Here is a 14832-nt window from a genome sequence, read left to right as displayed (position 1 = left end):
CTCTGGTGTAGAGGATGGGGGAAGGAGCTGAATGCCTCAGTCCAGGTCTCGTTTATTAATTAGCCTGGCAGTTGGGGCAAGTTACTTAACCTCTCTGAGTTTTAGTTTCCTCATCTACATATGATGGAAGATTAGAATAGTTCTTACCTCAAATATTTGTTGCAATGATTAAGTAAAATTACCTATAGTGGGTTTAAGTGTCTATGGCAAAGGCTCCATAAATTTTAGCTCTTATTATTGGTAATATTCTTCTTCTTTTTTTTTGAGACAAACTTTCATTCTGTCACCCAGACTGGAGTGCAGTGGTATGATCTCAGCTCACTTCAACCTCTGCCTCCTGGTTCAAGCATTTCTCCTGCTTTAAGTGTTATCTCATTTAATCTTCACAATAACCTTTCAAGGGAAATATCTTCATCGTACAGTGGAAAATCCAGCATTGTAGAGGAGATAAATCACCTGCCCACTTATACAGTTCAGAAGTAGTAAAGCTGGGCTGGGCACGTCTCCTGGATAGCTCCTGGGTAGCTGGGATTACAGGTGCCCGCCACCATGTCCAGCTAATTTTTGTATTTTTAATAGAGATCAGGTTTTGCCATGTTGGACAGGCTAGTCTTGAACTCCTGACCTCAGGTGATCTGCCCGCCTTGGCCTCCCAAAGTTCTGGGATTACAGGCGTGAGCCACCACACCCGGCCAATAATATTATTATTCTTAAATTGTATGCAAACCACAAGCAAATAAATCCTATGGTTCCCTTGAATTTGTGGTTGGGTGGGGTCTTCCGATAAATTCCCAGTAGCTTCAGATGCCACTAGTGAAAGCTAATAAGTCATCCCACCATCATCTGAAAAGCCATCCTGATCCCAGCACTTTGGGAAGCTGAAGTGGGAAGATCACTTCAGCCCAGGAGTATGAGACCAGCCTGGACAACATCATGAGACCCTATCTACACACACACACACACACACACACACACATACACACACACACTCTTAGCTGGGTGTGGTGAAATGCACCCGTGGCTCCATCTACTTGGGAAACTGAGGTGGGAGAATTTCTTGAGCTCAGGAGGTCAAGGCTGCAGTGAGCTGTAATTGTGCCACTGCACTCCAGCCTGGGCGACAGAGCGAGATCTCTTTTGCTGTCTGTCTCTCTCTCACACACACACTCTAAAGAAAAACAATCCTGACATTTCCACAATTCACAAGGAGGGTTTACAATATTTCATCATTTGATCAATACCCATGAAGTAGGGAACACAGATATGCTGACCATCTTCTTCATGTAAGTATTGAGTCACACAGATATTAGTGAGACAGAAATCTTAAAAACTGTTGTAGAGACAGGGTCTTACTATGTTGCCCAGGCTAGTCTCGAACTCCTGGATTCAAGTGATCCTCCTGCCTCAGTCTCCCAAATTGTTTATAGGTATGAGCCACCTATAATATACAGGTATAGGTATGAGCCACCTATAACATGCCTGCCCTAGCTTTTCTAAAATTCCCAAGCCCAGACCTTTTATCTACTGTGTCATAGAGAATAAAAGTGGGTGAGTTTTAAGGAGAACTGGGTCTCAGTTTTATATATATGTTTATATATGTGTGTGTGTATGTGTAAATATATGCATATACATCTGTATATGAATAGAGAAATGGCTATATTAATGAGGAAAGGGCAAAGAATAGGACCTGGAACTTTCCTGATACAGGAAGGGATACATTCAAGCTAGGCTCCACGCCTGTCCCCTCTACAATTTTTAGAAATTTAATTTCTGGATTACAACTCAGAGTGACTCCCCGACTCTAACTAATTCAGCTCCTGGGCCGTATGTACCAGGACCAGGCCAAGTTCATTCCTTTCCCTCCGGCTTTCTCCAGGAATTGGCGTCCATCAAACCCCATTGGGGATTTGTTGAAATGCTCTCACCTTGGTGTGTTCCCTTCAAAAAGCTTACTCAGTATGGGCTGCAGCTGATCTCTAGGAGCCAACAGGCTTGGTGTTGAGCACGAGGCTTTGGGAGGCGATAATAAACACGTTTCCACGTCCCAGCTGCCTGCTTGGCTACCTAGGTGCCTGCCTGCTGTTCCCACCCAAACTCTGCTAGGCCTGCCGGCTGTGGAAGAACAGCTGCGTGTTCTCCTGTCCATTCCACGACACAACAGCGGCCTCTTGTGGCCATCACCAGAGCTACAGGCATTATTGTCTGGTCTCTCAGTGGGTTTCAGGGTTTTCTTCATTCTTTCCATTTATACTCGGTTAGATCTACTATGTGCCAGGCATGGTTCTAGAGACTATGCACAGAGCAGTGAGCAAAACAAAGTCCTTGCTCTTCTAAGGGTGGGCCAGGTGGCCCTGAGAAGTGCCTCATGGCCAGTGTGGGGGCTTTGGCTTTTATTCTGAGAAGTCGTTGGAAGTTTCTGGATAGAAGAGTAGCACAATCTGACTCAAAATAAATAAATAAATAATAAAAAGAAAAAAAGAAAAAAACTCCTGCTTTGGCCTGAGTCCTATCCCTAGAGATTCTGATTAGATTGGTCTGAGATATGGCCTCGGATTAGAATGTCTAAAACTCTCCTGGTGTTTCTAATGTGCAGACAAGATCACTCTGGCTTCTGGGTAGAGAATGGACTAAAGGGGCCAAGGGAAGAAGCAGGAAGTATAGCTGGGAGGCTATTGCTGTAATAGAAGTGAGAAGTGTGGCTGGCTCAGACCCCAGTGGAAGCAGTGAAGGTAAAGGGAAGCAGTCAGATTCTGGATTTATCTTAAAGGTAGAACTCTCAAACTTTGCTGATGGATTGGATGCAGGGTGTAAGAGAAAGTGAAAAGTCAGGATGACTCCAGACTTTCACTCCAAGCAACAGAAAGGAGGCAGTTTCCATTTGCTAAGGTGGGGAAGACTGCAAGAGGACCAGATTTCACTAGAGAGGGGAATCAGGAGTTCAAATTTGTATATGTTAAGTTTGAGATGTCTATTTGAGATCCAAATAGAGATGCTGAATGGGTCAAGTTCAGGAGAAATGTTCAGGCCGGATATCTAATTTTATGTGCCATCAGTGATTGATAGATGATATTTAAAGCCTCGTGGCTGGATGAGATCAGTTAGGGAGGAAGCAAAGATAAAAGGGAGAAGTCTAGGGGAGCCCCCAGGGCACTCCAGTATAGGAAGGAAGTAGGCAGAGAGCCAAGGGTAAGTGGTGCTCCAGGAACCCAAGTGAAAAAGTGTTTTAAGAATGAAAGAGTTAATGATAGTCACAAGCTGCTGACCAGTTAAGTAAAATGAGTACTGATAACTGACCACTGGAATTAGCAGCATGGAGGTCACGGAAGATCACAATGTCAGGGGAGGGTTTGGGAGAGGGGCAAGACCCTCTTTGTAGACTGGGAGGAGAAGATTTGGGGACAGAGGGAACAAAAATTCTTTTAAAAAATTTCACTGTAAAGCGAGGGTGTTGGAGAATAGAATCAAGAAAGGTTTTTTTTGTTTTGTTTTAATATGAGAGAATTAGCATGTTTATATCTTTGTTGGGAGAGATCCTCCAGCACAGGAAAAAGAGAGTAGATACTTTAATAGAAACAAACATTTATTAAGCACATTTTTATGTTCCTGGCAGTGTGCTTAATGCTGCACATAAATTATTTTTCCTCAAATTTCTCACTACAATCCTATGAGGAGGTTTTATTATTATTATTATTTTTAACTTTCAATTTTTGCAGGTACATAATAAGTATATATATTTATGGGTTACATGAAATATTTTTATTCAGGCATGCAATACATAGTAATCATATCAGGGTAAATCCCTTCATTTGCATTTATTCTTTGTGTTACAAATAAGCCAGTCATACTCTTTTAGTTATTAAAGAATATACAACTAAATTATTTTTGACTACAGTCACCCTGTTGTGCTAGCAAATACTAAGTCTTATTCATTCTTTCTATGTTTTTATATCCATTAGTCATCCTTACTTCCCTCATCCCCCACTACCCTTCCCAACCTCTGGTAATTGTCCTTCTACTCTCTCTCTCTCTCTTTTTTTTTTTTTCCTGAGACAGAGTCTTGCTGTGTTGCCCAGGCAGAGTGCAGTGGCATAATCTTGGCTCACTGCAACCTCTGCCTCCTGGGTTCAAGTGATGCTCATGCCTCAGCCTCCCAAGCAGCTGGGATTATTGGCAATGCCACCACGCCTAGCTAACTTTTGTATTTTTAGCACAGATGTGGTTTTGCTACGTTGGCCAGGCTGGTCTCAAACTCCTGGCCTCAAGTGATCCTCCCACCTTGGCCTTCTAAAGTGCTGGGAGTATATGCGTGAGCCACCACCCCTGGTCCATCCTTCACTCTTTATCTCCATGAGTTCAATTGTTTTAATTTTCAGCTTCCACAAATAAATGAGAACATGCAAACTTTGTCTTTCTGTGCCAGGCTTATTTTACTTAACATAATGATTGAGGGGGCTCTATTACTATCTTCAATTTATAGACAAAGAAGCCTAAGCTTTGAGAAACAAACTAACATTTCCATAGACACGTAGCCAATAAAATGAGAGAGCAGAGGTTCCGCCCTGGAATCCCCTTCAGAGCTAGAGTCCTTAATACCTGCTCTGCAGAGCCCAGCCATCGGCATTCCTGCATTTGGGATGCCCTTTTAAATGACTGAATTTTTCGTGCTCAGCTAGAAGGGATGAAATGACTCAAAAGAGCATCAAAGAAATTGACAATCAAAAGTAATTATGACTACAGCACTATCTTATAAAGTCTCCAAGTGTCTAGAAAAGCTTCCACAATTATTTTGCTCTTTACTCTGTTATCCCAAACACAGTGTTGCTGTTGCACAGAGCTGTTTACTGCCTGGAACATCCTGTGCACTCAACCTGACCATGCTTCTAGTGATGTACTGTACATGTCTGCAGGGCACAGCCTGACAGAGTCCATTAAGCACACCCGCTCCTTTGTTGCCAGCCTTGTTGCTCAGATGTACTCCCTATCTCTTCCTCAGACCCACCCCTCTCCGCACTAGGCGGCATGACCTTTCCAGCACAGTGTCTGCTGATAGACACTGCTGGAACAGTTCATATCCTTGGTAAGAAGCCAAAAGAAATAGTAGCTATAAGTTGAATAGTGTCTCCTCCATCCAAATTTCATGTCTACCTGGAACCTCAGAATGTGACTTTATTTAGAAATACGGTCTTTGCAGGTATTACTAGTTGAGGTGAGGTTATACTGGATTAGGGTGAGCCCTACTCCAGTGACTGTGCATTCTTATAAGAAAACAGAGACACAGACAGACCCTCCAGGAGAACACCATGTGACAACGAAGACAGAGACTGGAGTGATGCAGCTACAAGCCAAGAAATGACAAGGATTGTTGGCAACACCAGAAGCGAGGAAGGATCCTTCCCTAGAGCCTTCAGAGAGAACATGGCCCTGTCAATGCCTTGATTCTGGAAGTCCAGCCACCAGAACTGTGAGAGAGTACATTTCTGCTGTCTCGAGCCATCAGCTCTGTGGTAATTTGGTATGACAGCTCAAGGCAATTAATATAGTACCCATTGGTCAGAACTTGGCAGTACACCTGTGAAGGATTTTGTGGTACCCTCATGTGCCATGTACATCAATTAGTGCTGCACTGAATTGAGATCACCATTAAGAATGCATTAAGGAGAGGCACAGAATGATACATCTAGGAGGATCTTTGGAGATAACGTAGTTCAGCCAGCTTATTTTAAAGATGTGGAGAGTAAAGTCCAGGTAGGGTAAGGGGCATGTCCAAGGTCACATGGCTATTTAATTGCAGGCCCCATACAGGTTTGGTTCATTCTGCATCCTCTGTAACCTGGAATCCTGCTTGGATTTAGGTGCTCAATAAACATGTGTTGAATAAATGAATGAATATAATGCAAATGCATGATCTCCAGCTCAAAATTCCTTCAAAAAATGTTCTCATGATACTTGCTAAGAGTAAAATTATCATTACTTTGTTTAAGTTGGCAATTACTTTTCTTTACATACTCAGGCTGATACCTAGCAGCTATGAATTGATTTCCTTATTGTTGAAAATATGAAGGTTTCTTGGCAACTTAGCTAGAGAAAATTTCTAATATTTAAGCAGAATGTTTTGTAGTTTTCCCTTTACCATCTAAAAAGGACTTTCTTGTCCCATTAGACATTCCTCTTAAATAAATTGCTGAGTTTCCTAAAAAAAAGTGCCACCTAAAATTTACTAATATTATACCAATCCATTGACTCTAGTTATATTTAGCCTCAGGCCTTGGAGATAAATTTTGACTGGTTGTTCACAAGGACAAAGGAAACATAATGAATAGCCACCATTTATTTGGCAGCTATTATATGCCAGATATTAAGCACTTTGTTACATTATCACCAATCTTCACAATAAAGATTAATGATAACTTTTACAGTATTGATTGTTACTTTGTTGTCCAGTAAGACAGCCACTAGCCTTGTAAGAAGCTCTTTTTGGAGGCTGACATTAGCAGTGATATGCTCATGGTTTGGCAAACATATAGAGGATGCTATTCAGAGTTTCGAAACTGTGAAGAACTTATCTTGCAGATGAAGTCCTTCAAGTATGCTGTGACATATCTACAGAGAAGTTTGTTGCAGAGATGTTTGTAAAAGCAAAAGATTGGAAACAAACATCTAAAATGTCCATCGAGAGGGATTGGCTAAAGAGTACATTCCATTAATAGAATGCCAGCAAGCCACTCAAAAGACTCAAAAGAATGAGGTAGATCTATGGGTACTGGTATGGAAAAATGTCCAAGATAATAGGATCTGTAGAGTACAGTCACATTTGTATAAAAATGTAATTATATAGAATACATAAAGGAAGGGAGCTGGGAAGTAAAGATGGTATATTATTTGTATAAAAGAAAGACAGTTATGGAGAATATATATAGGAAGGAAGGAATGGAGGGAGAAAATTCCTGGAAGGATGTATAAAATACTGCTAATATATGGGTGGTATAACTAGGGAGCTGGAGGTGGGAGGCAAAGAAAAGTGTTGTTTTTTTAACCTAAAAACCTTCTATACTGTTCATATTTTTAAACAATGTGCATGGATTAAATTTATGATTTAAAACTGAGTTATTTAAAAATAATAAGAAAGTAGAGGGTATTTGTCATTAATATCCCTGGGGGCTCAAAGATACCACAAAGAAACCACCCAAGCTTATTTCTGCACTGATGCTCAGAAATTCTTAAGAAGTTGGCTCTTAGCATAATGTATACTGATATATGAAAGCTCAGGTTAATAACATGCTCAGAATAGACCAGGGATAGCAGCACTGAACACATTCAAAGTGGAGTTGGCCAAGCTGTTAGAGGAAAGATATTCCAGAGAGCAAATGTTGGGCAGATGGATGGTGCAAGATGCTTCCCAAAATGTTACCAAGTCTCAAAAGGATACAGAAAAATGTAATATGTAACATGAATTCTTAATTTACAAGGGGCCTCTTTTTCTCTTAAGGAAACACTTACTTCCAAATACTTCCTCCTGCTGTTAGTGCTAATTTGTGAGCCATTAGATAGTAAGCTATTCAATCACAGACTGACCCTAATGTTTACTGATGGCTTTCTCTGACCCTGGCATTTTACCCTCACAACAACCTGAGGGTTTTGTGAGGTAGGATTTTCACAAATAAGTGATAAAGTAGTAAAGTAACTTGTCTAAGATCACTTGGGGAGCAGGTGGGGGAGTCCTCCTTTGACCCTCCTACTTGCTAAGGCATGTGCATCTCAGCATTCTAGAGAGGGGAGGGTCCCTTAGGCATCATCTTAGTCTACCAGTAGTGGCCAAGGTGAGCCTAGGACTCAGGTATCCATTCCCAGTGGGAGTTCTTTCACCCTAACCATCTTCCCCTTAGATCTTTCATATGTACATGGATGTCTTGGACAACGTTGAGTGGAATTTAATTGAGGATGTTACATGTCCAGTAATGTAACGGAACTGTAATAATGAGGTTCCTTTCTGAAACCGGCACTCCCCTAACCTGAATACCCATTTTATTTTTGCCCTTTCCCCATGTCCTCGAGCACCACTTGTTAATTCCATAGACTACGAAAGATGGGTTACTGAGGTACCACCCACTTTAACTTCTTCTAAACCAAAAATATATATGAAAGCAAAGTTTCGTTATTTAGCTTTCTTCTAATGCGCATTTTGAAGTGTAGCCCTGATCGTGCCACTCCTCTCTTTAAAACCATTTAATTTGTTCTTAGAATGAAAAGAAATTCTTAGCCTCAGCTTACAAGGGGGCCCTGCAATTGGCTCTGGCCCACTCTGCAATATCGGGAGCCATGCTGGTCTTTTTTTGTCACCCCTTCAACTTGGCTCTTATCTTTTATGGCCTTTGCACATGCTTTTACATCTGCCTGGAACAATTTTCCCCTGAGCATCTCCTTCACAGGAATCAGCTAAAAGACTACTACTTTGCAGAGGCCTTCCATGAGCCCCTGGGTAGGCCTTTGAGACTCTTGTAACACTTGTACTTACTTGATCTTGACATGTCTTCCCCAGAAGACTCTGGCCTCCAGAAGGGCAGGGAGTACATTTATCTTATCACTCTGGGTTTTGTTGTCAGCAAGCAGCCTAGCATGTGCTAGGTACCCTATTAATAGTTGTTGATTAAATAAATGAGAGGAGAGGAAAACCTATATAATATACATAAGAGAGCTCAGAAAACCTAATAGATTTACACATCTATGATTGTAGAGCTTATCACTATTTTATACTCAGATATAATAACATATGTTTATAATCATACCCCCAAGTTATTGACAAAGACTCTGTTCAGTGTGTTGACAGAGAGGGTAGTACTGAAATTCATTGGAAAACTATTTCTGTTAAAATGTTCAAATTGAAAAATGTCTTCTTCCAATGTGAATATTAACTATCTGAAAAAAACAAAACACTTAGCAAAATACCTATTGATGCCAGATAAAATGTTACTATACTTGAATTAATGTAAGCTGTATTTATACATTTTATACTGCAGCTGAATACATTTTATTTTTCTCCATTTTACGCAGTCCCCAGGAGGTTCATGGATAAGAAAATAAATGAGGCCGTGTGTGGTGACTCACATCTGTAATCCAAGCACTTTGGGAAGCCAAGGTGGACAGATCACCTGAGGTCCAGCCTGGCCAACATGGTGAAACCCTGTCTCTACTAAAAATATAAAAATCATCCAGGTGTGGTGGTTGGGCGCCTGTAATCTCATTAGCCTCTAATCTACTTGGGAGGCTGGGGCACGAGAATCATTTCAACCCAGGAGGTGGAGGTTGTAGTGAGCCAAGATTGCACTCCAGCCTGGGTGACAGAGTGAGGCTCTGTTTCAAAAAAAAAAAAAAAAGAAAGAAAGAAAGAAAAGAAATGAACTTCTTTCTCCATTAGCTTGTCATTGCCATGTTCAAATGGCTTCCCCATAAATTCCAATATTTTTTCTCAGAATAAAGTGGTAAAATCTTTAGTCTTTTAATTTTATCTTACTTCCTTTGTGCTCCAGAAAAGCCAAGTAGCATATTACCTTCATATTCATCAAGTAAAAAGGTACATTGAGGCCTAGATGCTAAATGATTTAAGTTCACATTATTTATCAGTGTTCACCCATCCTCTATGTCTGATGATGTAACAAATACTTAGTGATTGCCACCTTGGGGCCAGGGTCTGTTTTAGCTGCTGGGAATATAAGATAGGTAAGGTCCCTGTTTTCATGGAGCTCATGTTTTAGATGGGGTAAACAGAGAATAAACAAGAAAACAAATAAAAAAATTAATATCAAATAGTAACAAATACTATGATGAAAATAAAAGAAAAATGAAAAAGAGGGTATTAAACCCTCATTCTAACCCCAACCGAGGCCTCTGAAATAGTGATAACTAAGCTGAGCTCTGAATGACAAGAAACCAGTCAAGGGAACATCTGGGGTAGATCATTCCAGACAGAGGGGCAGCATGAAAAAGGTTTTGAAGGGGGAGCAGACTTGGTGTTTGTGTTAGAGGAACAGCAAGGAGGAGGGTGGCTGGGATATAATGGGTGAGGTGAAGAGTGCTAGGCAATGAGTTTGGACCCATAGGAGAGAGCCAGGTCCTACTAGCATCCCTTAGGCCACGGCAAGGATGGATTTTCTTCTGAATTTTTTTTTCAGTGAGGATAAATGCTGTAGAGTATAAGCAGAGGGTAACATGACATGATTTATTACTTTGACAGTTCATTCCAGTGGCAGTGTGGAGAATGGATGACCTGGGGAGAAAAGTGGAAGCAGGAAGCTCAGTAAGGACCATCAAATAGTACATGTGAGAGATGGCAGGGTCTTGGGCTAGGATGGTGTCAGTGGAGGTAGGGAGTAGTGGATAGATTGCACATATGTTTTTTGAAGCGAGACAATAGGACTTGCGGACATAATGAATGTGGAGAGTAAAGCAAATAGAGTCAAAGATGTTGCTTTTGCTTAAACAAATGAGATGATGGTGTCATTTACTGAGAGAAGATGGCAGGGGAGAAACTGGATTTTGTATTATCAGGGAAATGAATAAAAAATTCTATATTTGACATATTAATTTTGAGATGCCATGAGAGATGTCTGGCTAAGTGGAGATGCCAAGTAGGAAGGCATTATATCTACAAGTCTGAAAGGCTACATTTGGAGCTGGAAAATGCCTTTGGGAGTCTTCAGTGTGGGGATGGCATTTAAAACTTTGGAAGTGGGTAATGCCACCAAGGAAGAGTGCAATGGAGAAGAGGCAGCCATACCTCCCAAGCCTTCATTCTTAATTCTCACATCAACTGATGGACATAGTCAGAGACCACAGAACAAGTTCATTCCTGTTCCATTAAGTGCAGCAAATATTGTCTTTTCTATATGAAAGGTGTTACCCTAAGATACAGAAGCTACAAAAATAGGTGACTAATATATGATGTCACCTGTCAAGTTGCTAAAAAAATTGATAAGGAGAGAATAATTCTAATAGAAAAGGTGGAATACATTAAGGTATCTGGCAAGGGAGTGGGGAGGATCTTCAAAAGGTAGATTTGGGAAGACAGGATGGAACAGAGCTTGGAGGGTCAAAAAATTAGATTTTTCATGCTTCAGAGAGAACAGGGCATCACTGAAGATTTCTGATTTCCATGATCAGATTAACACCTTTCCTTCTGCATCTATGACTAATTCATCCTCCCATGTCTAGCTCAAATCTCACCTAGTCCACAAAGCATTGCCCATTCTCTGCTCACATATTCACTTTTCATCTTTAAGTCCTCCTGCATTTATTATCTAGTGCTAATCCATTTAGCATTTTATACACTGTCTCTTTCAGATGGTTTATGATAGGAGCATCTTATTTTCTCAACTGGTCTGTAAATTCCTTCTAAGCAGGATCTAACTTAAATCCATAGCTCGGGCTCATGGCTCTGAACACAAGCCCTCAAATAATGCCTATTGCATTAAATATCACCTCTTCAGGGAATTCTTCTCTGACCAAATGAGGCTCTCTCATTCTAGGCTCTTATAGAATCATTTCCTCTAGCACACTGCTCAGTTTTAAACTATACACTCCATATGTGACTATGTGAATTGGATCTGCTTTACCATAGGCTATAACTTCCCAAGGAGCAGAGACCATGTCTGGTTTTGCTTGTAGTAGGGTTCCCAGTTTGTGTGCAACAAACATCTGCTAAAAATTAAATGAACAGGAATGAACTTAGGTGTTCAAAGCATAAAGGGGCTTTAGAAGAGCATCCTCAGGAATGGTCCAATTGTCTGCTTACAGTTTCTGAAAGAGGAGTGAAATCCACAATGAAAAACTACTACATGAGAGGGAGTGTCTTCTGATGAACTCCCTTCTGCTTAGGGACAAACTATTTCCCAGAGGGTTGCTCTTCTATGTGAATAAGGTCCCTTAAAGGCTGATTTATCATCACTTAGGACACTTGAGTCCTCCCTATGGCATAGCTGAGTTGGAGGCAAAGCAGAGTGTTCCCAACTGTCAGGAAGAATAAGCATGCTGGCAGCAGTCTGAGATCCTCTAGGCAGATGGAGTGACATATGTGTATTTACATATATATATTTCCTAATCAATAGGTTCCAGCAAAAACATGAAAACTTAAGAACATGATTGGAATTTAAGGGGCTCTGAAGGAGTTTAATTCCTTAAAGAAAATTAGGGCCAGGTGCAGTGGCTCACGCCTATAATCTCAGCACTTTGGGAGGCTAAGGCAGTCGGATCACCTGAGGTCCAGCCTGGCCAACATGGTGAAACCCTGTCTCTGCTAAAAATACAAAAATGAGTCAGGCACGGTGGTATGCACCTGTAGTGCCAGCTATTCGGGAGGCTGAGGCAGGAGAATCGCTTGAACCCAGGTGGTGGTGGTTGAGCCTAGATCACACCAGCCTGGGCAACAGAGTGAGACCCCCTTTCAAAAAAAAGAAAGAAAAAGGAAATTAGGGTAAATGTTTTTTTGGCTGCAGATGATTTTAGGAAAAACTAAAAATACTCTTGAATGATCAAACTTTCCCCACTAAATATGTAAATCTTCTTTTCCAAATTAGGTACTTCTAGCATTTCTTCTGAGAAATGCATTTCTGGGGCCAGCCAAAAGGAGCTTTGAAATCTTCTAAACATATTTTTGCCCTCCCCACCCCCCCGCCTGCTTTGTGATTGTCTCCCTTCACTAGACACACAGGCCTATTTCGTCTATTCCTCCAACATGCTGACCTTGCCATTGCTCTTTCCTCTGCCTGGAGTATCCCTCCTAATTTTTGAATGTCTGGCTCCTCATAATTTGGGTCTCAGCACATGCCCTTTTTCAAGGGGTTTCTCTGATCCCCAGTGAATAGATATACACTTGCCATTCACTCTCTGTCACTGTGGAGTCCCTGGCTCATGGAAGAACGCCTGGCACATAGCAGGTGGTCAGTAAATACCTGTTAATGAATAAATAGGTTAAGAAAAGTCAACTATACCCCAGCAGAATCTGATAAGCTATGTGTACTAGAGACAATAGAAATGATGACGTGAAGATTTAGCCTAGCACATATTGCTTCTAATTCTTGTTTTGTTCATGTATGTGATCATTTTCAAGGAATGTGGTTTCCAATTTTATCCACCAGAGAACCACATTTTGTTCCTGGAATTCATGTGAAGATGACCTTATCGCACACTGCTTGTTACCCACAACCTCCATTCTTCCTTTCTTAATTACAGAAACCCAAAATTCGGGACAATGTGTCCAGTTAAAAATAAACATGCTCCTCTCTGCAGGCTTTCTTACAGCTACCGCAGGTAGCCATGTCTCCTAGTTTTGGCGACTGCATAGCAGGAGTTGCATTAGGCTTTGGGAAAGCCATCACTTCCTTGATAAAAAGGTGCAAACTCATCTGCTGTGTCCTTTGACCTACCCCTCTCCCTGTCTGGAATGTAGTCATGAAGCTGGAGGTAAAGGTGTTGTCCTGTGTAGCAGGTGCTGTCATTGCTCTGCCCACATAGGCTTCCTATTCAAAACTCCCGTGAGTCTCCATCTGAGGGCTTTTGCTAGTTATAGGATCACGCTGAGTCTGTAGAATGCAGGCTGAGAGTGCCAGGGGGGTTAGTAACCCTGTGAGCAGCCCTTAACTAATGACAGATGGAAGCTGGTAGATAAATATCCCAGCTCTTTGGCCTTGAGGTGGGACAACTCTGGGGCAGAGAGCTCCCTGAGGTCCCCAGTGGGACTGAACACTGGTTGTCCACAGCAGTAACCCACTCATGAACACATCCTGTGTGGGCTTCCTTTGCTTTTCTCACTTCCCCACTTGCTTACCTTCCTGGGATCACTTCCCAAATAAACTACTTGCATGTGAATCCTTTTCTCAGGAACGTCTTCTGGGGGACCCCGACCTAAGACATCTTGCGACCTTGAGGATTAAAGCCACATGCTAAGGATAGAGAGGGGTCTAGAAAGAGCTGAGTCCCTGATGCCAGTTCCTAAGTCCCTGCCCCAGCCTTGGACTGCCTATCTCTGGATTTGAGAAAAATAAATCTCTTAGCTATTATGATAAGCCACCACAATCAGGTAGTATGCAGCCAAATGCAATTCTGAGGTGTGTGGGAATGTTTAGCTGACCACAAATGCAAATATAGTCATCAGTTGGACAAGGCTACTAACAAAGCTGACACTGGCTGCATGACTAGCCCCTTACATCAGGTGGCAGATCAGAGCTAACACTGGGTTTGCTTACCAGTTGCTGTATTTAGTCCCTGTGCTAATTCTCTGAGGTTGGCATTATCAATTCTGTTTTACTAATGCAGAGAAAGGCTGGGGCCCTTGTCCATGGTTACAAGGCTAGGGGTAAAATCCGGATTCAAAGTCCAGCAATCTTTTGCCATAGGGAGATATAGGCTAGGTTTTCATTCTAAGGGAGTTTTTGGCATTTAAATAATGAGTCACACCTGCCATCTGTTGCCTTTGCTTTCTCCTAACATCCTGTGCTTTTCCATGCCTGTTAACCATCACCACTCTTCACCCTGATGGAACTGCAGGCTTTTGCTTCTACCAGAGCTAACCCTCCTGCCTGCCAAATCTCACCATAAACTACACACTATAATCACAAGCTTGTTAAATATGTACCAAATCCTCGTCTTTTTCTCAAGCTCTTGCCTTTGCCAGGAATGCTTTATTTCAGAAGAGTAAATTGCTGTATTTGGGCCCAGGGAGGATAGGCTGGTATCTGCAGGCCTGTTGTGGGCAGGCTACCCATCTCAGTGTAGCTCATAGCACTGAAAACATACACAACGCTTAGGTGTAAATATTTGTTTTTTTTTTTTTTTTTGAGACGG

This window comes from Cebus imitator, unplaced genomic scaffold (genome assembly GCF_001604975.1).
Source record: "Cebus imitator isolate Cc_AM_T3 unplaced genomic scaffold, Cebus_imitator-1.0 Scaffold126, whole genome shotgun sequence".
In the NCBI taxonomy this organism is placed as follows: Eukaryota; Metazoa; Chordata; class Mammalia; order Primates; family Cebidae; genus Cebus; species Cebus imitator.
This window is presented reverse-complemented; position numbering follows the sequence as displayed.